At 40.9% G+C, this 23,151-nt stretch overlaps 1 long non-coding RNA gene across 1 annotated transcript; it reads left to right on the forward strand.

Moving 5' to 3' along the window:
- The first annotated feature begins 15,893 nt into the window (after window positions 1-15,893).
- Window positions 15,894-22,069, forward strand: LOC311618883. The gene is made up of 3 exons (XR_014794402.1): window positions 15,894-16,022; window positions 16,895-16,952; window positions 21,903-22,069. It is a non-coding gene; the product is annotated as an uncharacterized lncRNA (long non-coding RNA).
- Window positions 22,070-23,151: the final 1,082 nt, after the last annotated feature.

The following is a 23,151-nucleotide window of genomic DNA, read 5'->3' on the forward strand; positions in this document are numbered from 1 at the left end:
GTTGTGGGCTTGATCCCCAGGACAGAGCAGGCAGAAGGCAGCCAATCAATGATTCTCTCATCATTGATGTTTCTATTTTCCCTCTTTCCCTCTCCCTTCCTCTATGAAGTCAATAATATATATATATATATATATATATATATATATATATATATATATATATATATTTTTTGTTTGTTTGTTTGTTTGTTTGTTTGTTTGTTTTGTTTGTTTGTTTTTTTTAAAAGAAAAAAAGATTCTGTTATGACTCCCTGGGGGATATGGCTTCAATATTCAGTCTCCCAGTGACATGGTCAACCCGTATTGCCAAGAGAGTTATAGAAGTTGGACTTGCTCTTTGGCAGCGTGAAGCATCCTAGAGGAACCCAGTGTTGAGTGCTGGGAGAATTTCAGTGCTGGTGACTCAGGTAGAGTATGGTGTATTGTGTGAGTATGTTGGGATGAAGGGAATGACTTCTTTCCACAAGACTGCTAATTTATGGAAGTATTTAGATCAACCTCACTCTCTAGAGTTAAATTTAATGAATTATAATTAAAATACTATGGCAGGGGAGTGGGGAGGAAAGGAGCTAGAGTGAAGCTCACCATGTGCCAAAGACTTTGCATTTATTAATTTACACAACCCTCACAACAACTCTGAGAGATCATTTCCCTCCATTTGGCAGGTGAGAAAACTGAAAGTGGGAGAGTTACAGAGCTAGTCAGTGCAGGGCCGGCCAGGGCCACATCCCACAGCTGTCTGATTCAGAACTTGCATTCTTTGTACAGCATTATTTTACTACCTCACAATATTCATGCATATTAGAAACTAGGGGCCCAGTGCATGAATTTGTGCACCTTGAAAAGAACTTTGGGCCAAAGGCTGCAGTGGGCACAGGGGCAAGTCTCAGCCCATTCTCTATGCCCCTGCCCGGCCCCTCCTGCTGCAGCGTCTGGACCCCTGTCTGCTGGCAGCCCCACTCCCACTGCTGCCACTCCCATGTGCTGATGGCACTGGCCCTGCTTGTACTTGCTGACTGCATGGAGCTATTGGTACCGGCACCAGCAGTGAGAGCAGCAGCTGTTGCCCCAGTTGCCCCTGAGGAGCAGGGGGAGGTGGAGAAGCCCTGAGGGGCAATTAGGGACAGCAGCCACTGCTCACACCTGCTGATGGTGCCAAGCGACCATGGCTGTTGAGAGTGGCTCCTTCATCACCAGTAGTGGGTGCAAGTGCTGGTGGGACTGTGGTGCACAGAATCAAAGAATTTTCAGTAACCACTAGAAGCTTTGTCTGATGCCCCCACTCACCTGCTCCACCATCCTGCCAAGGCCAATGCCTGCCATGTTCTGCTCGCACTCCCAGGTGTAAGCGCACATCATAGCGACCGGTTGTTTTGTCTATTGGCATATCAGGGTTTTATATATATAGATAATATTTTTTAAAGGCAGCATTTTTGAGAACCATAGAGACTCTGAGAGGTGGGAGCCTGCTGTGATTGGGACCTGAGGACAGAATTTATTTTTAGCTCTCACTCATTTGTTTTGTAAATTTGGAAAGATAATTAAATATTCTTTTGTTTTAGTTTTCCTCTCTTTAACAGTGGTCTCCTAACTATTTTGATTGCAAACCCATCAGTAAAAAATGTTTAAGCATGCTCATTCATAAAATTTTTATTTGTAAATTATATACATATAAAACTTCATTAACATACTATGTAGGTTAAAAAACTAAAAAAATAGAAATTTCAAAAGGTTGAGACAAAGATAAAAATAACGATAACTTTGTTCTTATTAGTATTTTTAGTTGAGACCATGTGATATATTAGATTGTCCTTATTTTTGCCTCATGATGAGTGAGAGAGGTGTCTGCTCTCCTATATCTTGTTATGCACATATGCTTATATTTTGCTATTAGCTTTACTCTCTGATTCCATTAAAAAAAAATGTTTTTTTTGCCATTAGCCCATATTTATTAGGGTCTGTGTTATCAAAAGTAAATAATAAAACCTGTAAATCCATGCAACCTATCACACATAAACTACCGCGTGTCCTAGTACACCAAAAACAAATAAATGATGGTGATGCTGTTAACCTCTCTAAATTATGGGATTTCCTCAGGTTTTCTTCTCTGTCATTCAAAGCAACTGACCTTCTGACATGTGGGCTGAGAGAGGAGACCAGTGTCAATCTATTTATTAAATACTAGTAAATCTTAATTTCTCTGTGTTTCTTTTTTCTATAAAAATAAATCTAAGTTTAAGTATTTTTTTCCTATACTCCAAAAGATTGTCTTGCATATTCGCTAGGTACAAATACTTCATTTTAGAGCTCACTAATCAATAAAAAAAAGCATATGTTTCCCCCACTAAGGGAAACTTAGAGGTCAATGGTATGAGTCCCATTATTCCTTGTTGAGTAATTCGATAAAAAGGCTAAAATGCATGTAAATAAAGAAAAAATAAAATTAAAATTAAAAGAAAAATTTAAAAGGCTAAAATGCCCTTAAGAAAAATATTGTATCTCTAAACTAATCTTGCTACAGGAATTGAGAAAATCTAGGAATGTAGCTGAACGGAATCAAATTAAATGTGAGTTCCCTGCACTTGGACATTGAGCCAGTCCTAGGACAGATGGAGGAAAACTATTTTGTTGGAGTTTCTTCTGGTCAAGGAACCCAGATGAATCTAAGATTCATTCAGAATATTCTTCTTTGAATTCTTTTTCCTCTCTCAGGACTTCTCAGCCTTATTTTTATTTATTTATTTTTTTAAATCTACTTGTTTCAGAACAAGCTGGGTTCAGGTGCCCACAATGGAGAACAATCCTGGGCTGGTGCAGATAAGATCATCCAAGGCCAGCTCACAGGAGCAGCCCCTGGGAATTTGAGCCGAATTCCAACCTCAACCCAAGGGTTTTGGATGGAAGTGAGTCAAATTTAGGAATGCAGTGAATTCTACATTTATCCCCAAGTTAGTCACCATGGCAAATAGCAGCAAGGCCATAGTCTTGCTCCACCTCCTTCTGAGCTGCAACTGTGACCAGTAGAAACAGTTCTGGAGAAGGAGCAGGCCACCTTAAGTTAAGAAGGGAGTTCTGGAACCAGGCAAACCCCTACACTGCTTTCTACCACTGAAGCAAAACGCAGTATAGCTTTATTGGGAATTTCCTCTCTCTCAGCTGTAGCTTTAAGAAAATAGTTCTGAAGCAGAAGTGAAAGAAACCTGAGATGAAAGGACCTGCAATTTAATATAGTTTGAGAAATTTATAATTCAATAGAAAGAATATAATAAATGGCCTGGAGGAAAATAAATTTCCAGTCTCTAAAGTATAGTTTATGTCCACTAGAACTTCTACAGCTAAAGTGAGCTAGTCAGCAAACAAATATATTGTTCTACTGAAAAAAAAAAGTACTTAATTTTGAGCAGGAAATTCTCAAATATTTTTTTTTTCATTTAAATTCAAAAGTTACAACAGAGAATACAGTAAGAGTCTTCCTTTTCTCTCCCTCTTCCCCCCAGCTACTCAGTTCCTCTTCAGTGCAGAGAGATGCTGTGATAGTTCTTCATTGGCCAAAAATAAGTGACTTATGGGTGCGTTGGTGTGGTTTATGGGTAAGGGCAGTGACCCAAGAACAAATTCCAGCAGAATGGAAAGTTGTTAATGAAGCCTCTTTTTTTTTTTCTTTTTAAAGAATTATTCCATTATGCATAATATAACAGCATCGGTAGCACTGTCTTCAGATATGAAGCACCAGTGAAAACCATAGAGGTTATCAATACACAAGAGAAAAAACATTTGGGCGGAATGGGAAAAGATAACATAATTTACCTTCTTTTGATTTTTGTACAGGATGTTTGGAAACTCTTGATGATGAGGATGTTCCTGTAAGCATTTGAGTTGGGGTTTGGCATCTGGCTTGACCTGAATTTCCCAGGCACAGCTGGTCCTAATTATTATAAAGGCCTTCTCTTGGTTCTGGAATGTTCCAAACCATTGGATTAAAATCTAGTCATCTTTCCACCAATTTTTCCTTTCTCCTGATATAATTCTAGATTCTTCCAGCCATCAGATTCTGCTTTACTTCCCAGTCATCACTCTGGTCCCAGATTCCAGGAACCCATGAAATGACCAGTCATGATTTGTGAGATTCCAGTTAATCTCCTTTCCTGTGGGGGAAGGTGAGAAAGGACATAGCAAAGATTCATTTCATACCTGGTATTTTTCTCACTTAGTAGATGCCTACCAATTCCTCTCATATTTTCAATTTAACAGAGATCATGCAATGGAACTAGCAAAGCCTGCAACTGTGGTACATGCAGCCTGGTCCCAGCCATTTCAGAAATCACCATTCATTTTAGAAAGGAAGGGAGGGGAAAAGAAGTAGTTCCTAAGCAAAAACTTATGAATACAACTTTATAAATGAGTACTTAGAGTTTTCAAGTGTCTCTGGTATCTTCCAGCTGTGGTTTATGAAACCCTGAATGTCTCCATGTTAGAATCCTCGACCATCAGCTCCTAAATAATTCACTATAATTTAAATAATAATGCATGTGACTTAAGCTGTCTGGGAATTATGACAACAAACAAATGTCAACAGAGAGTGGTAATTCATTGTTTCTTTAGTTCAATTTAGAGACTGTCTTTAAAAGCCACAGCTTAAAAGTTTTCTAGGCTAGCCCAGCCAGCATGGCTCAGTGGTTGAGTATTGACCTATGAACCAGGAGGTCACGGTTCAATTCCTGGTCAGGGCACATGCCTGGGTTGCAGGCTCGATCCCCAGTAGGAGGTGTGCAGGAGGCAGCCAATCAATGATTCTCTCTCATCACTGATATTTCTATCTCTCTCTCCCTCTCCCTTCCTCTCTAAAGTCAATACAAATATTTTTAAAATATATATCTATTCTCCACTCTGTGAAGTTACCACTTTCAGTGCTTCTAAATTATGTTCATATTTGCTTCCAATTCTTTTTTTTCTTTTTCTGAATGGTTTAAAATCCATTCAGTCTTTCCAATTTTTCTTTTCTTTTCTTTTTTCTTTTTCTTTTTCTTTTTTTAAAAACTATTTTATTGATTTTTTACAGAGAGGAAGGGAGAGGGATAGAGAGCTAGAAATATCAATGAGAGAGAAACATCGACCATCTGCCTCCTGCACACCTCCTCCCGGGGATGTGCCCACAACCAACGTACATGCCCCTGACCGGAATCGAACCTGGGACCCTTCAGTCTGCAGACCGACACTCTACCGCTGAGCCAAACTGGTCTTGGCTGCTTCCAATTCTTTATTTTCAAAGACAAATCCTAATATTTCTACTTGTTTTGTTTTTTTAATTTTAGCATTATTTATTGACTTTCTACTCTGAAAGATTCAGATTTAACTTAATTTCAATATTTCTTATTCAACTCTCACTTCCATTTCCCATCTTTCCAATCTTCCAATATAAACATTTGGGTAAACTCAATATTCAGTTGACATTAATGATGAAACCACTATTGACATTGTGCTGACTTCTTTTTTGCACAGCTATTTGTTTTCTTTGGAAAACTCTTTGTAGAATTAATCATAGTACTATGGTTTGATAAGACTTTTTAATATACTTGTCACTAATATATTTCCAAATGTTCCCCATTTGAATAGATCTCTCTCAGCATACATGCCCTTGGTATTCCAACAGGTTTACCTTCTCCAGAATTCTTTTCTGAAGTCTTCTGCCTAGCTGGGTGAGGAGGGGCAGATTTCTGGCTGTGTGGACACTGAGGGTGTCCTACTCCTTCCTAAGCAGACTTTTAAACACAGTTGTTGTTTTGTTTGTTTGTTTTATTTTGTAGTTGTTCTTTCTTTCTTCCTTTCTTTCTTTCTTCCTTTCTTTCTTTCTTTCTTTCTTTCTTTCTTTCTTTCTTTCTTTCTTTCTTTTCTTCTTCTTCCTCTTCCTCTTCCTCTTCCTCTTCCTCTTCCTCTTCCTCTTCCTCTTCCTCTTCTTCTTCTTCTTCTTCTTCTTCTTCTTCTTCTTCTTTTTTTTTTTTTTGTTTTTTTTTGTTTTTTTTTGTTAATCCTCACCAGAGGATATTTTGGGAGGGGGAGAGACTCGGAGAAAGAAACATCAATGTGAGAGAGACACATATATTGGTTGCCTCCTGCACATGCCCCGACCAGAGCTAGGTACAGAGCTCGCAACCGAGGTAAGTGCCCTTGACTGATATTGAACCCAGAACCCTTCAGTCCATAGGCCAACCAACACTCTATCCACTGAGCCAAACCAACTAGGTTGTTTTGTTTTTAACTTTAGCTCCCCACCTCTGCTTCCAGAGGTAACAGATGCTACAAATTCTTAAGCCTTTCTGAGGTTCTAAATATTTTATAAAATACATTAATTTATGTTAAAAAGAAAAACAAACGGGCATACAACTAGCGGTAGGCACTGTACTTAGGGAAATACTACTCTGGTCTAAAGTAGAAACTGAGGTCCAGGGAAGCCACATGGCCTTGCTTGAAGTTTAGTCAATGACATAACTAAGATATTCTTTAGATTCCTACTCCTTCCTAAACAGACTTTTAACCACAGTTGTTTTTTACCACTAAGCCAGGCTTCCTGGGCCTCTAGCGAGATGTATTCATCAACTATTGTATATACCTTACTCTCTAAGTTAGCCACTGCCACTTAACATGTTATACCACTATCAAATTAACTAGTCCCCAAGTAACTGACATTGTTTAAAGCTCATAGTTCTAACTATGACTCACTTGTAGCTCGGAATAGAGAGATGCAATGGTGGAAAAAATCACTGAGGTCAGAATTATTTTCTACATATCTGACAAGAATGGTTAGTTTATTAAGTAAGCAAGTTTTCCATCATGGCTCCCAAAAACTTTATTTGATTCCACAATGAATAAGGTCACTAGAGAAGTGTATGTTCTTTTCTTTGCTATGTGCAATGTTTGTGACTATCAAGTCATAGAGACTTTACTTATTTTCTCAAACAGAAGGTAGTACAGTTTGTAAATAGCAGAATCATTTTATAAACACATTTCCCCCCCACCCCCAAACCCGTCATTTAAATAGAAATGGCTCAAAGCCAGCATTACTTCAAGCATAGGAATTCTCACATAGTTTATCCTCATCAACAAATTCCACAGTGCCAAATTTAGCTTGGTGAGGCCAACATGATGCTGAAAATACTTTTTTTTTCTTTTCTGCTACTTTGCAATGTTTAATAAAAAAGGAGCAGATGTTGAACTTTGAAATTATAAATGTCATTATAACTAATTAAAGCCAGAATGAAAGACACAAATTTGAGAATGATAAAATTATTGAACTAACACTTCAAGGTTTGTTTTTAACAGAATGTGATCTGTCATAAATTTTGGTCCTCTATGGGGTATATATCATGCTTTTTAATTTGTAACAGTTGAACTTCAAATGTTATTCCACTTTAAGTATAGGAATCTTATAACAGTATATTTCTATTCTTTCTTGTCTTTGTGTTATTGTCATACATTTTGCTTCAACATATGTTGTGAATCACTTTAAAGATGTTGCTCCATTGCCTTCTGGGTTAGAGTTTCTGACAAGAAATCTGCTGTCATTGTCACATTTTGGCTCCCAGGTATGTGTCCCTTTTCATCTGACTATTCTTAAGATTTTCTTTTTAACACTCATTTTCAATAATGTGATTATCATGTGTCTTGACATAATTTTCTTAATATTTTTTCTGCTGGATATTTGTTGAGCTCCTGGAATATCTCAATTTACATTTTTCATCAAAGTTATAACTTTTTAAAAATTTCTTTAAATATTTCCTTCCCCACCTCTACACCATTTTCTTGGCACTTTAATTATGTATATGTATTCACTTGGATGTATAATCTGAAATTCAGTAATACTTTATTAGTTTTTTCAGAATTTTTCTCTCTCTATGCTTCATTGTGAATAGTTTACATGGCTCTGCCTTCAGCCTCACTTATCTTTTCTGCTGCAGTGTCTAATTAATTATTATTCCATCCAGTATTTTTCAGTTTAGATATTGTATTTTTCATCTTCATATGCCTCATCAAGGTCTTTTTTACATTATCAATTTATCTTTTCATCACATTTATGTTTTCCTTTACTTTCACTTTCTTGCACATTTAAAATAGCTGTTTTAATGTTCTTATCTGCTAATTTATTATTTCAATAATTTCTGGGTCTGTTTCTATTGATCAATTTTTCTCTTCATTATTAGTAATATATATTTTTAAAAATATATTTTATTGATTTTTTACAGAGAGGAAGGGAGAGGGACAGAGAGTTAGAAACATCAATGAGAGAGAATCATTGATCAGCTGCCTCCTGCACACTCCCTACCGGGGATGTGCCTGCAACCAATATACATGCTCTTGACAGGAATCAAACCTGGAACCCTTGAGTCCACAGGCCGACGCTCTATCTACTAAGTCAAACTGGTTTCGGCTTATTAGTAATATTTTTCTGCTTCTTTGGATGCTGGTAAATTTTGACTAGATGCTTGACACTGTAATTCTACATTGCTTTTGCTGGATTTTGTTGTATTTTGTTGTATTTCTTTAAATAATGTTGAACTTTATTATGGTAATAGGTTCAGTTACCTGGGATCAATTGGATCCTTTCAAGGCTTGACTTTAAGCTATTTTAGCGGGTCCAGAGTAGTGTTTAGTCCAGGGCTTATTTAGTCTCAGGACTAAGTAAGAAGAGTCCTTCTGAAGACTCTACTAAGAGGTCTTTCTACTCGGGCTGTGGGAACATAAACTATTCTCAGCTGACTGTGAGCTCTGGAAAATCTTCAGCCTGCTGCCTTTTGGGTGATTCTTTCTCCTCAGGTACATTATTCGCACATGCACATAGATCAGTACTCAGCCAAAGTTTTTTTTTTTTTTTTTTTTTTTTTTTTTTAAATATATATTTTATTGATTTATTCACAGAGAAGAAGAGAGAGGGATAGAGAGTTAGAAACATCGATGAGAGAGAATCATCGGTCAGCTGCCTCTTGCACACCCCCTACCGGGGATGTGCCCGCAACCAGGTACATGCCCTTGCCCGGAATCGAACCCGGGACCCTTCAGTCCACAGGCCGACGCTCTATCCACTGAGCCAAACAGGTCCTGGCTCAGCCAAAGTTTTGAAGTGCCTCCTCTGCAAACCTCTGGAGCTTGTTTTTCCTGAAGTTCCCCCAGTAAGTTTTAGTAAACCCAATCTCCCTTTATTTGAGAGTGTTCTATAGCTCCTTCACTGCAATGAGAGGGCTGAGTTTTGTTTTTCCCTCCTTGCTCTACAGTCTGGAAATTGCCTCTAGTCAGCAAGCTGGAGCAATGCTAAGATTCATCTCTTTTCCCCCACCTTCCCCAAAGGGTCATAGTTTTATACGAAAACTAGAGGCCTGATGCATGAAGATTCGTTCAAGAATAGGCCCTCCTTCCCCTACTGCCAGCACAGCCTTCGCTCCCGCCAGAGCTGCTTTTCTGCCTTTGCTCTGACCCAGAGCTGCCTTCCTACCTTCCCACGCTGCCCAGAGGCCCTGAGCTTCTGGGGCCTTGTGGAACGCCTGCATATGCAAAGTAACCCATCATCTTTGGTTAATTTGCATGCTCACTCCTGATTGGCTGGTGGGCATTGCAAAGGTATGGTCAATTTGCTTCTTTCTCTATCTTTAGTGTAGATATCTGAAAACTATATTTCATATATTTTGTCCAATTTTTCAGGTATTAAATGTAGAATGGTAACTCTATTTCCTGTTACTCCATCTTGGCCAGAACAGAAGTTTTTTTTATCTCCTACAATGAATGTGTTTTGTTAGAAAAATGCTTTTTCTACAACTTTCCCTTGTAATTCTACAGTTCTTTACCAAGTTTGGAGGTGTTTTAATTATAATTAATTATGCTGTAAACTTCATTTTGGTCAGATTATAGTATGCTCCTTTTTCTATTCCCTTTTCTGAGACCTGCCAGATTCCTAAGAGAGAGAGTCAAACCCTTGGTTTCCCAGGTTTGAGTCTTGCCAATTCATTTGCATACACTTTATGTGGTGACAGAGTTTTATGTTTAAATTGCCATGCATCATGGTTATCTGGAGCCCAGGTACCTACTACAGTTGCTGGAAATGACACAGAAAGGGTGATTATCCTCAGAGCCCTAATCAAAGTTGCAACAATTCTCAAGTGCCCTTTTCTTTTTCTCCCTTGTCTTGGAATCCACATTTCTTTATTTTAGGCATTCAATGGCATTCAATTAGTCCCCTGACTCTCCAAATTCCTTCTAGAGGCCTCACATACAGACACATCCTGTTTCAAAATGATCTTTTCTTTCTTCTAACACTCAAACTCCAGTTACCTCAGGGGCTTAACCCATTCACTATAAGAAGCTTGAAAACAAACTAAATCTTATTTTTGGTATTTCATCAGCCTGTAGAACTTCATCTGACAATGGCAAAAGTTTTTTAAAAGACTCTGTATGCTTAGTGTTTATGCCAGCTGTGAAAATAATATTGTGTATGTAAAAGAGGCCACATGCTAATCTAACTAACTCAGGGAAGGCCTGCGTGGAAGTCTTGCAAACTCAGAGATCTAAAGTAACTACAAAGCATCGTCTGAAATTAAAACTTCTTTTTTAAAAAATATTTTATTGATTTTTTAGAGAGGAAGGGAGAGGGATAGAGAGTTATAAACATTGATCAGCTGCCTCCTGCACACTTCCTACTGGGTATGTGCCTACAACCAAGGTACATGCCCTTGACCAGAATTGAACCTGGACCCTTCAGTCTGCAACAGGCCAATGCTCTATCTACTGAGCCAAACAGGTTAGGACAATTTAAAACTTATAATTAAAAAGCAGTCTATGGTGGACAGTCAGGTTCTAGGCTGGTACTTCTTCTAACAAAGATCAACTTTTATCTTAACTGAGACTGTTATCTTTTTGCATCTTTGATACCATACTTTTGGAATGTCAGGGTAGCTTGTAACTTTCCTCTCCCCCTCCCCATTTCCCCTCGGGGAACAACCAATGCATCATGGCACCAGGGTGGAGACCACAAATTCCTTCATTGTTATTGTTATTGTGCTCTTTGTTGACTGTTAACTGTCCTGTACCCACCTATGTAAAAGAAGCATGTGTCTTATTTTACTTTTCATCCTATCCTAGAAGTTCCTCTTTGCTTTCTTCCCACCTCCCTAATCTATTGCCAGTGGATTTCAAGGAACCTACTTATTTCTCCTCCGTTGATGGTAATTTATAAAAATTGGTGAAAAACCTCCGAAACCAGTTTGGCTCAGTGGTAGAGCATCGGCCTGCAGACTAAAAGGTCCCGGGTTGATTCCGGTCAAGAGCGTGTACCTTGGTTGCAGGCTCATCCCTGGTGGGGGGTGTGCAAAGGCAGCTGGTCGATGTTTCTCTCTCATCGATGTTTCTAGCTCTCTATCTCTCTCCCTTCCTCTCTGTAAAAAATCAATAAAATAAAATAAAAATTTTTTTAAATATTTTTAAAAAATTGGTGAAAAACTGCCATTCTCCAGAGCATTATCTCAATACATTCAGATTCTGCTTCCTGGAAATTGTTGAGTTTGGCTCAAACTCAGAAAAATTTTTTTTACAGGTTTGAATGTTTTTTACATTAACAATATGAAACTGAATATATTGATGGCTATCATTGCTACCAAGTAGGGAGAATGAAAATGAAGGAAAATACAAGAAATATAGAAAAAAAGAAAGTGTAAAATGTTATCATGATATGACTCGGGCTCCTGAACTCAGGTTAGTTAGATTCACCCTCAGATATCCCAAGGGCCTATATTTTACCATTTTTGCTTAAATTAGTTGAAATTAGGTTTTTGTCACCAATGGGTTTAAGCAACCTTTTATATCAGACATCAACCTGTGGGTGAAGTAAGGATAACGGTGAATTACTTGTCAAGACAATTAGGGACTTACGGTGTAACATCACTCTCCCCATCTAAGAGGCAGCAGGCAGAGGGGGAGCAGGTAAATCGAAGCCGAAGCACTGTTGGGCAAGGCTGGACAGCCCTAACCTATGGGCTCTTGTCACTTTCAGGTGTTGCCAACTGTACTCCGTGAGCGTGGGAAGAGGCAGAGGTACTTCATGCTGGCTCCAACACCAAGGTGACCAGGCATCCCGCTTTTGGCGGGACAGTCCTGATTTTTAACAATTTGTCCCGCGGCATTTTAAAAAAGTCCCGATTTTTGGAAAGAATGCACTCCAAGCTAGGGAACAGCGGGAGAACGGGAAGGGAATATAAGGTTTTCGGCGGCCATGTGGCTATTTAGCCAGGATATAAGTTTTATATTATTTTTGTTAATTTTATAATGTTAAACTTTAATAATAACAAGTAATTGTTGAGAACTGATTATGGAGAACTGCTTATCAAATTTCGCATTGTTGATCAGTTGTTAGAATTCGACCACCATTGTTTGGACTTAATGAACAATGGCATTTTTGGGGATTGGCAACGACAAAAACATTTTGTAACTATCTCTCCGACAATACATATCATACTGCGTGCTGGTAAGCTAGTTAAACAACTGATGTCATTACAAATCAGCTATTCAGATAATTTAAGTAAGTAATTTATTTATTTATTTCATAAATACATAAATTTTCTTGAATTTAGCAGACAGTACTCTTTATAGTGGCGGAAAAAAGTCTAGCGCTGGCCTTGAAAGTGACACTTACGACTTACGTTATGGCAAATTCAGAGGAAAAATAATACAGGTTAGTAGTTATTATTTAGAAAGAAATATAGGATTAAAATTTTAATAATTTTTAAAATATAGTTACTTTATAACAATCAAATTAATTTAATTTATAAACTAACAATAAAATATGTTCATGTAATTATGTACCTACTTACTGTGTTTTTAAGCAATATGTATATAATAATTTATAGTACAACATAATATAATATAGATCAAATTTTTAATCAAGAACTCCCCCCCCCCCCCAATCCGGTCAATGGTGTCCCACTTTACCAATGTTAAAATCTGGTCACCTTATCCAACACACACCAAAACTGTCCTTTTTGTGTGGTGCCATGCACCTCATGGCCCCAGAGATCTGTGGACAAGGGGAAACAGTAGTTTCACATTTCAGTGTTTCTATTCCTTAAGTTTTTCTGGAAGATTCCATGTTCTACCAGTTTATCAGTTCAAGGCCTGGGTAAATACAGGCAGGTATGTGTAGGAGAGGAGAGTGCCCCACAGATAGTGTTGGTGATTGCTTCCTTCATGTCCCCTGGTTGGCTTTGGCCTTCTTCTCCAAATTGTCCTCTGGCAAGTGTGTAGAATGCTCATGAGGTATGTCCTGGACGCCTTCCATAAGAGTCTGATTAAGATAATTACATGAGAGCTGCAAGAAACTTCAGTGAGCCATGCAGTGGTGCCAAGGGTCTCTTGGGTCAAGAGGTAAGTCTCAGCTCTGCTACTGATGGAGTTGGGGGCGGACGAAAGGTCTCAATAAACCAAAATAAGAAATAATCACCCTTCCTTTGGAAAACACTCCAGAATATCCAAAACAGTGTGGGGTTACATTGACATGTCGATGCAGAACAAGAATAATGTATTTTGCAGTGTTAACTTCATTTCCTGGTTGCTAAGATATGTGTGGCAGGACCCATACTCACTGACAGACAAATAATGGCAAGATGTATTTTAAAGAGTAAAAAGTTTAAAAAAATGAATATTGTAGGAGACTAATATTAATGAGCATTTTTGTGGATAATCACTATGTGTTAGATATTTCATAGACATAGGCTACTTCTTTACTTCTTTAAGAAAGATTTTATTCCCATTTTACAGATACAGAAAGTGAGACTCCAGAAGAGCTAGAACCTAGACAGGGGTCTTCAAACTACGGCCCGCGGGCCACATGTGGCCCGCAGAGGAGTCTGATCCAGCCCGCCAGGTTTTTTGGGCAGTGAGCGCAGCCGAGGTGTTACAGTAGGAATTAGTAGTTCATATAGTCCGGCCCTCCAGCTCTCTGAGGGACCGTGATCTGGCCCCCACTTTAAAAAGTTTGAGGACCCCTGACCTAGAATATCTAGAAAGAATCTCTCTTCAACACCACATGCCTCTTGCTACACCATGCAGCTAATGAGTACCCACCCTGCCACTCACACATAAATACTAGAAGGCAGCAAATGAGACTCCTTTCCTATGGGATAGTGACCCTCTGCCCTATTTTCTAGTCGTCTTTAAAAGTGAGTAATGAGCCCGGCCAGGTGTGGCTCAGTGGTTGAGTGTTCACCTATGAACCAGGAGGTCATGGGTCTGATTCTCAGGCAGGGTAAATGCCAGGGTTATGGGCTCCATCTCCAGGGGAGGGTGTGCAGGAGGCAGCCAATCAATGATTCTCTCTCATTATTGATGTTTCCATCTCTTTTTCCTTTTCCCTTCCTCTCTGAAATCAATAAAAATATTAAAAACAACAACTGAGTAACGAACCTCTTCCTTCAATGAGATTGTGGTGTCTGGCACTGTTTCACCAAACTAAACCAGCAGCTACTACCAAAGAGGCATGCCCATGCTAATGTGATAAGCTGCTTAATAGCCACTTTTCTTTCACTGTCACACACAGGGCCATTTAATCTCAAATGCTACCTATTTAATTTTTTATTGTGATAATATGTATAACAAAATCTTTCCCTTTAACCATTTCTAAGTGCACAGTTCTGTAGCATTAAGTACCTTCGCATTATTATGCAGTCATTACCACATTCATCCCCAGATCTCTACATCATCCCATTATACGATAACTCTGTACCCATTACAATAACTGCCCACTCCCCCAATGCCCGAGCCCCTGACAATCACCATTCTGCTTTCTATCTCTATGAATTTGATTACTCCAGACACTTTGTATAAATGGAATCATACAGGATGTGTGGCTGGCATACATTACTCAGCACAATGTCCTCCCGATTTATCCACATAGTAGTATATGCCAGTTTCCTCCTTTTAAGGTTGGAAAATATTTGATTGTATGTAGAGAGCATGTTTTCTTTTTCCATTGTTCTGTGCATGGCCTCAATCCGCTTCTGAACAACTCTAAGGGATAGAAAAGCCTTCCTTATTTTGAATCCAATTCTGCTTCCTTCTACTAGTAAGCTATGTTTATGGATCCTAGCTCTGCCCCTCCAAAGTTACACAAAATAAGTTGGATCCCTTTTCCCCCTTTCAGTTCTCTACTTATTTTAAGACAATCTCAGGTGGTCTTAAACGTTTCTCTGGCCGAAGGAATGAGGCTTGAGAATAAGCACTCAGGGCTTGGCGAGCTGCGCAGAGGGAAATAGGCCCGAGGTGACTGGGATCTGAAAGCCTTCACTCCACCCCAGGGGCCCCCGCCTGGAGAACTTGGCAAGGGGATGGCTCATCTTGGCGACCTTGTTGGGGGGCAGTACTGTCCTCCATACTCGACCCATAGCATCGAGGGTCGGCAAAACCCCCCAGATGCCTGACCCCCCTCAACCAGGGTTAATGAAGCTAGGAAGCCCATCAGCTACTGGCCCAGGAAAGGTTTGTGGAAGGTTTTCTGAACACACATTCCTGCCTCAGCAAGTGATCTCCAAAAATGCAGCAAGGATGAAGATAAGTAAAGGAGAGGTGCCAAAATGAGAAACGAACTTGGGTACTCCTGAGATGGCCAGTGCCAGCGGCTCACTCTGGGCATAAAGAGAGTTCACCACATGCTTCTCCCCTGAGGTAGAAGGGGCAGATCAGGTTGCTTCTCACTCCTGCCCCACCCTGAGGAATGGACTCAGTGACACTGCAGGCCTTTCTCTGCCTTGCTATCTTTGAGTCAAGGCGCCGTGTTGACCTAGTGGATCAGATAAAGGACTGCAAAAGCATTGTCCCAACTGCCCAGCAAGGATGTGGCCAACATTCCGAGCTGTGTTTGTAAATACGGCTGAGACAGTAGGTACAAAGTGCGGGACGCTGGCAGAGCAGACCATGTTGGAGTGCCTCCCGCTGCAGGTACTTCTGAGGAATCCATTCCTCACCAGAGGACACACTTTCACACTCAGCCTCAGAGGGTGAGTCCTAGAATCAAACTCCATCCAGGTGGTTCTGTGACAGGATACTGCTTATTACAATAGAATCCTGCCTTTCCAGAACTTAATAATTCATCGATTGATCAACTTTCCTGGTGCATATTTTTAAGATTCTAGAAAAATCAACTCATTTATTTATTATTTACTCATTATTCACTTTTAAAATTATCCAAAATTGCACCTAACAAATATCCATAAAATTATTATGTCAAAAAACTATGTATATAGAAGACAGGTACTAAAATTAGTTGAAAAAAGACAACAACTAAATTAGAAGATTTAACCTAAAAAAGTAATGAAATTAAATATGAAGTTTAGCTCTGAGCTTCCTGATAATAAAATAGAAAAGAGGGGTGGGGGAAAGGTATATCCTGTTATTCAATTAAAGAGAGCATACAGGTCCATCAGGAGATGTTGCCTTGATAAGTTTCAAGTAGAAATTATTTTCAAAAATTGAATTTCAGTAGGGAATCTTAGGAATTCATCTGCTCTGTATTTAAGGCCTATCTATATGTGTGTGTGTCTCTATATACATATAGATGTACATATCTATCTGTCTGTCACCTACAGTCTCTTTGTGTGTCTGTGTATTTTAGAGATAAAAATAAAAATTTAGCCCTGGCTGGTTTGGCTCAGAGGGTAGAGTGTCCGGGTTGACTGAAGGGTCCGGATTAGATTCCAGTCAAGGGCACATGCCTGGGTTGTAGGCTTGGTCCCCAGAGAGGGCGTGCAGGAGGCAGCCAATCAATTCTCATCATTGATGTTTCAACCCCTCTCTCCCTCTTCCTTCCTCTCTGAAATCAATAAAAAAAAAATTTTAAAGTCTATTAGGAACAAGACCTCATCTGTTTCAGTTTGCAGGAGCGGCTGCCCCTCCAGGAAAAGCATCTGGTGGGAAGGATGAAGGTGAAGGTAATCTCAATCCCTGGAACGTCTGCTCATTTACTCTGCCTGCTGGGGAGCTGAGCGGATCCTACACAAGCCTATTGTCTCAGAATCGGGGACCTTGGCTGCTGGTGGGAGAGGGATCAGTCAGTCTTGCTGCCCTAAGCCCAGCATCCAAGTGCCCGAGGAAAGCTCTTTGGCACCCAGGTGCCCTGCAGCCAGAGCATTTCTGTGTAAACTCACCCTGTGGGCCAAGTCTAGCATATGACTGGGCGCCTGCTCAGCTTCCATTTGGCACTCCAGTTCCCTCCTGGCCCTGGAACCCTGCCCCAAACCACAGCTGCCTGGCTTGGCGCCTGACACTCTGCCCACTCCTTGCCAGAATTCTCTTTCTCTCTCTCTCTCTCTCTCTCTCTCTCTCTCTCTCTCTCTCTCTCTCTCTCTCTCTCTCTCTCGAGCTGGAACTTCTCCTCATACCCTTGCCTTGGCTGCTGCAAGGGGTCCTGCTTGGCCCCGATGGCCCAGACAGGGCCCAGTGTCATGAAGCTACTTGCCTGTTGTAAACGTTCCCCTGTCCAGAAACCCTAACAACCCTGCCTCCACCTCTCTAATTAAACACCTGGAGGAGCAGAGCCAAGTTTACCAAACCCCAGGGAAGTCATGATGCAGATTCCAGGGCGTCCACCTTAGAAGCCAGCTCACACCAATCCCGGATTCTCCCCTGTCCCCACCATCCACTGAATGGAAAGGTTATGAAACCAGAATGAGGCCTCATCTCCCCTAGAGAGTAGCCCACATCCCTCACATCAGGGGGTGTTTGTGGGATAGTGACTGGAGGGGGGGTGATCCTCAACCCCACAAGCAAAATTAGGAGGGACTCCAAGGCTGCAAAGTCCCTCATTGCACTGGAGTAAACAAGGTTCGCTGGCTTCCCCTGGTCATGCTGCTGTGGAGGGTCTAAGATCCATGACCACCCGCTTGGAGGAAAATTCAGGGACAAGGTCCCCTCCAGCCCTACCCTTTAAGTGCCTGAGAAAGAACCGAAACATTTCCGGATGCTCAGAGGCTTGCTGATGACACTCTGTGGTCAGTTCTTAGATAAATCAGACAGAGGTTGGGAGCAGGGGGGTGGATCTGGTGGGGCTGTAGGAAGTGTATCCAGGTGCCCCCCGCAATGGGCACGGCCAGAGGAATTGTCATCTTTGGGGGCCCATCAGGGAGCCCTGCAAGCCCAGGTGGTGGGTGTGTGCTCCCTGAGGCCGAGGGCTCCCAGAAAGTCCCAGTCACCAAGACAGCTACCGATGACGATCGGCACGTGCAGCCCTTCTGCTTGAAGAGAGAGATGTTTATAACAGATCAAAACAACTCTGAGGCGCCAGGTGCATGGTAGGCCCTCAATAAACACTCACAGCTCCCACCCACCAGAGTCCGCGCGGCTGAGGTGGGAGAGGGGCACCTCACGCAGACCTCCTGCCGAGGCCTCGCCTCTGGGGAGACTCTGAGAGTCCATGACCACGTGGAAAGGGGAATTTTCTCTCGGTTCCCTGCCTCTCCCTCTGGTTTCCAGGGAAATATCCCTGGGAACAGTGAGGGGACAGTGGGCCGTGGAGGCTGAGGCAAACTGTGTGGGAACAGAACACGGATGGGTCACTGCAGTTTTGCTCTTCGAAGCACCTACACCACACCAGACAGGGCCTCCTTTTGTAACTTGAGCTGCAAGTGCATGGGTACGATATTTTTATATAGGGACTGAAAATTGTTTAAATTCATAAATAGTGAATCACGTGCCTTAGGAGACCTTCGAATAGAGTAGGAACACAAAGCAATTACATAAATAATTACATCTGATTTTAGGTGTGCCACAAAGCTAAACAAAATAGAAAGAAAATCTATAATTAAAAAAAAAAAAAAGACAAGGAGTGATTATGGACACCATAGCTCTTTTCTTAAAGGAAGAATCACAAGTACACTGAAGTCATAACCTGCAGTTTGGCTAGAATGCTTGAGGTTGGGGAAATACTAAAACCAGCCTCTCCCAGCTCCTTTTCCCCGTGGCTGCAAAAACTCCTGCTCTGAGCTGCCGTGAAGAGTGAGCGTGGCCGGAGCCGCTGGGCTGAGCCAGGGAGGCTGGGAGCCACGGCCATTTTTGTGGCCGGGAGGCCTGCTTCTGGGAAGCCACAGACAGAAGGCCGAGGGCATGAAGCAGTGACCACAAGAGAGACTTCAAACAGGACAGGAGAAAAGAGGGGAAAGTCAGTTTATTAAACAGCAAAAATTGTTTCAAAGCAAAGTTTGTTAATGCTGTCCAGATTAGAAAAGATGACACAAACACCGCTTTTTCTTTTTTAATCCATGTCCATGTTTAAATCATCATAAAATGTACTTACAAAACAATTGTCCAGGTTCGGTGTTGCCTATGCATGAGAATTGGGAAAACAAATGAAGAGCCATAGCAGTACCAGTTTTCAAAGTGTGGTCCACAAGCCCCTTTTCTTATGTCACCCAAGGGTGCTACAGAGTTCCAGCACCCATCCCCCCAAAAACTACTGAGTCAGAATCTCTGATGGTGGGGCCAAGGAATCTGTATTGTTAAAGCTTGTAAGTGTAATCATTTTGGAAGCCATTCACCCACAGGGTAAAAGACCAAATTGTTAACATATATCCCACCTTAATCTTGCAGTCAGGCACTGGAAAACACATTGGATTTGGAATCAGAATGCTTGGGTTAAAATTATGCCACTTAGCCTTGAGCAATTCACTTAATTTCCCATGACTCCAGTTTTTCTCATTTTCAAAATGGAAATTCTGCACAGAGTTGTAAACATTAATTGGTGGGTCCCAAGCCCTATCGCAGTGCCTGCATAAGGTCGATGCTTGGAATATCTGTTGAATGAATCTTCTGAGCATCGCAAATGCCAGGGCAGATGTGATGATGGAAAAATAAGCCAGGAGAAAACAAATACAAAGTGAGTCCGTTGGATACCAAGATAAAGGCCAAGCAGGGGTGGAGTTTTGACCTTATCTTGTAGGCTAAAGAAAATGCTTATGGGTAGACTAGAGCAGCATTTTTCAACCGCTGTTCCGCGGCACACTAGTGTGCTGCGAGATGTTGCCTGGTGTGCCGTAGGTGCAGACAAGACAAGAATTTTATAATTTTTCACTATTTTGTTTACTTAATATTTCATAATAAAGTAATTATAAAATACTTTCTTTGTGTTTATTTGATTCCTATTCAAGAGAATTACTTTATATATAGTCAATATAGGCACAGAGTTAAATTTTTTAACATTTTCTAATGGTGGTGTGCCTCGTGATTTTTTTCATGAAACAAGTGTGCCTTTGCCCAAAAAAGGTTGAAAAACACTGGACTAGAGTGTCCAGCTGAGCCTAGAGAATACTGGGTTTAGAAAGTCCAGTTTCCAGCAGGTATGTAAGGGATCTGGCATTACTCAGATTCTAGCAGAGAAAGCAGACAGACCCTCAGAAATCTTAGTGTTGTGATAAGCCACACCCTCCTCAGGGCCTTTGCCCATGCTGGTCCCAGTGCATGAGTGCTCTTCACACTGCCAGCCTCCTTTACCTCCTTCGGGTTTCAGCACTAATGTCACCCCCTTGGAGAGCGTGTCCCTGAACTTGCTATTTAAAGCAGCACCACTGCATCATTACCCAGTGTCGGTTCTTTCCTGGTGCAGTCACTGTCTGAAATTACCTTGTTTACTTGTTTAGTCTCTCTCTTTCCATAGGAACAGAAGCTCCATTAGAGCAAGGCTCTTCACTGTGCTGCTCATTAGATAGCTTTTAAGCGAATTAATTAGCAAAAGGAATGGTTCTCTGTCATGGGGCTAAGTAAACAACACGTTTGAGGTATGTGTTAAGCATATTATCTGGGTACATAGGAGATCTTTAGTAAAAGGTAGCTCTATAATGACTGTTATTCATAGATGTCTTGACATACCAAAAACCCTGACTTTTATGCTTCTGCCCCTTCTTAAAAGCAGTTCCCAGAGCCCAGGGCAGCAGAGGCTGAGCAGGGAAGACAGGTGGAGGGGAAAAGGGAAGGCATGCCTGGGAAAAGACCTGAGTGGGGAGTGGAGCTGAGACTCAGGAAGGTACAGAGCAGGGAGATGAGCCGGGATGAGGCCCCAGAACTTCCATGGTAGGCTGGGAGTTGGGTTGTGGAGGCCGAGGTTGAGAAGGAAAAAGCCCTAATCTGACTCTTGTTTTAATTATAAATTGATGATGACCATTCCTAGTTTAGCTCAATTTCAAAATTCTATAATAGATTACAACCATTGAGCATTTACTATGTTCAAAGCCCTCGTTGGCCCAATGCAGGATAGAGAGTTAAAGCAGAAATGGCTCAGTCCCCTCAGCAAGCACAGCTTGAAAGGTGGTCACAGCTAATATAATCTTATGATAATGTTCTCTAATGATGAAACCCAGAGGACATTGGGGTGATGTTTCAAAGAATGTCTTGGTAAGGCAGAGCATGACTGGCAAAGAAAAAAAAAAAAGGTGATCAAAACCACACTGGTGATTAAAAACACGAAATTCAAGAAAAATATCTGGTGTTTGTTTTTTTTTCACCCATGGAATTTATGTCAACAAGTTCAGAGTGTCCTTTTTTTTTTTTTTTTTTTTTTAAATCCTCACCCAAGAATATGTTTATTAATTTGAGAGAGAGAGGAAGGAAGAGAGAGTGAAACATCAATGTGAGACAGAAACATCAGTCGGATGCCTCCCATTTGCACCCTGACTGGGATCAAACCCACAGCCTACGTATGTTCCCTGACCAGGAATCAAACCTGCAACCTTTCGGTGCACAGGGCAACACTCTAACCAACTGAGGCACCCAGCCAGGCAAGTTCAGGGTCACCTTAATTGGCAATGTTATGAATAGAAAAGGTCATTTCACTGTGATAGACTGCATATCTGAGGTCAGTATAGCTATCAATAATTGGTTTTTTGTTTTTTCAGAAACAAAATATGCTGAAATTCAAGAATTCGACTGGCCAAACTGAGCCACCTCCACACTGTGAGCCCGGCTGATCACATGGGCCCTGCAGCCAGAGGACAGCGTCCTGACTCCTTCACAGGGAAAAATGCAAGAAGGATTGTTGCCTCTCAGCTCCCCTGACTGCATTCCGGGTTTTTCTGACTCTGTAAAAAACAATCAAATAAAAATGCTATCTTCCTAAAGTCAGAAAACATACTCCGTTTGTACTTTTCCCAGGACCTTAAATTTGAGCTGTGAATTTTTTATTGCATGCTACCTTTCTCATCAACTCTTTGAAAGGAAGATTTTACCTTTAAGAAAAATCTGCAGTTTATTATATTAAGTATAAAAGTTAACTCTCAAAAGAAACAAATTTTTGCCTTGTTTTATTTCATATACAAAATATAGATTATATATATCAGTCAACATATTCTAAGAAAAGGAAAACTTGAGACACACTGACTAGGGATCGTGCACCTTTAAAAATCCCTCTCTATGATGATTCTGTGTTGTGTACTGAAGTTGAGTTACAAAAAGAGAAAACATATGAAAAGAACATATGTAAACTTTAATAGAATAAACAATCTAGCAAGCATAAAATGGTCATCAAGCACTTACCATATGTTCAAAACCACTCTGCGTTTACCCAAGCACAGTACAGATCGTCTCCAACTTTACACAGAAGGTGTGTACCCAAGTTCATTGGTAGGCTTCTTTCTTGAAAGTCAGAACAAGTTTCTTGTAGGCATAAATCTTTGTTCCCTGTATTGCATGTTTAATAGACTTGTGGGCTAGCCCAGGGTGTAGCCAGCATATTGGTTTATCTGGGCAGTGCTCTCCACGTTTCAGTTTATAGTTCAGTCACAGGAACTCACCAACCCATCCCTTCTCCTAGCCACAGAGAGAACCAAAGCCTGCAATAGGGGTGGCAGTGTTACCACCGTGACTTCTGGCCTACCTCTTATTTCCTCCTCTGGTCCTCAGCCTCTTGGTCTGTTTGTTGTTGTTTTAATTGGTTTTAAGACAGGAAGGGAGAAGGATAGAGAGATATATACATCATTGATCAGCTGCCTTTTGCATGGCCTCTACAGGGGATCAAGCCTGCAACCCGGACATGTGCCCTGACCAGGAATCAAACCCATGACCTCTTAGTTCCTCGGTTAACACTCAACTGCTGAGCTACACTGGCTGGGCATGTTGCTGTTTTTTTATGTGTTGGTTTTGGGTGTA

This window comes from Pipistrellus hanaki, assembly GCF_964339955.1.
Source record: "Pipistrellus hanaki genome assembly, chromosome: 3".
Lineage (NCBI taxonomy): Eukaryota > Metazoa > Chordata > Mammalia > Chiroptera > Vespertilionidae > Pipistrellus > Pipistrellus hanaki.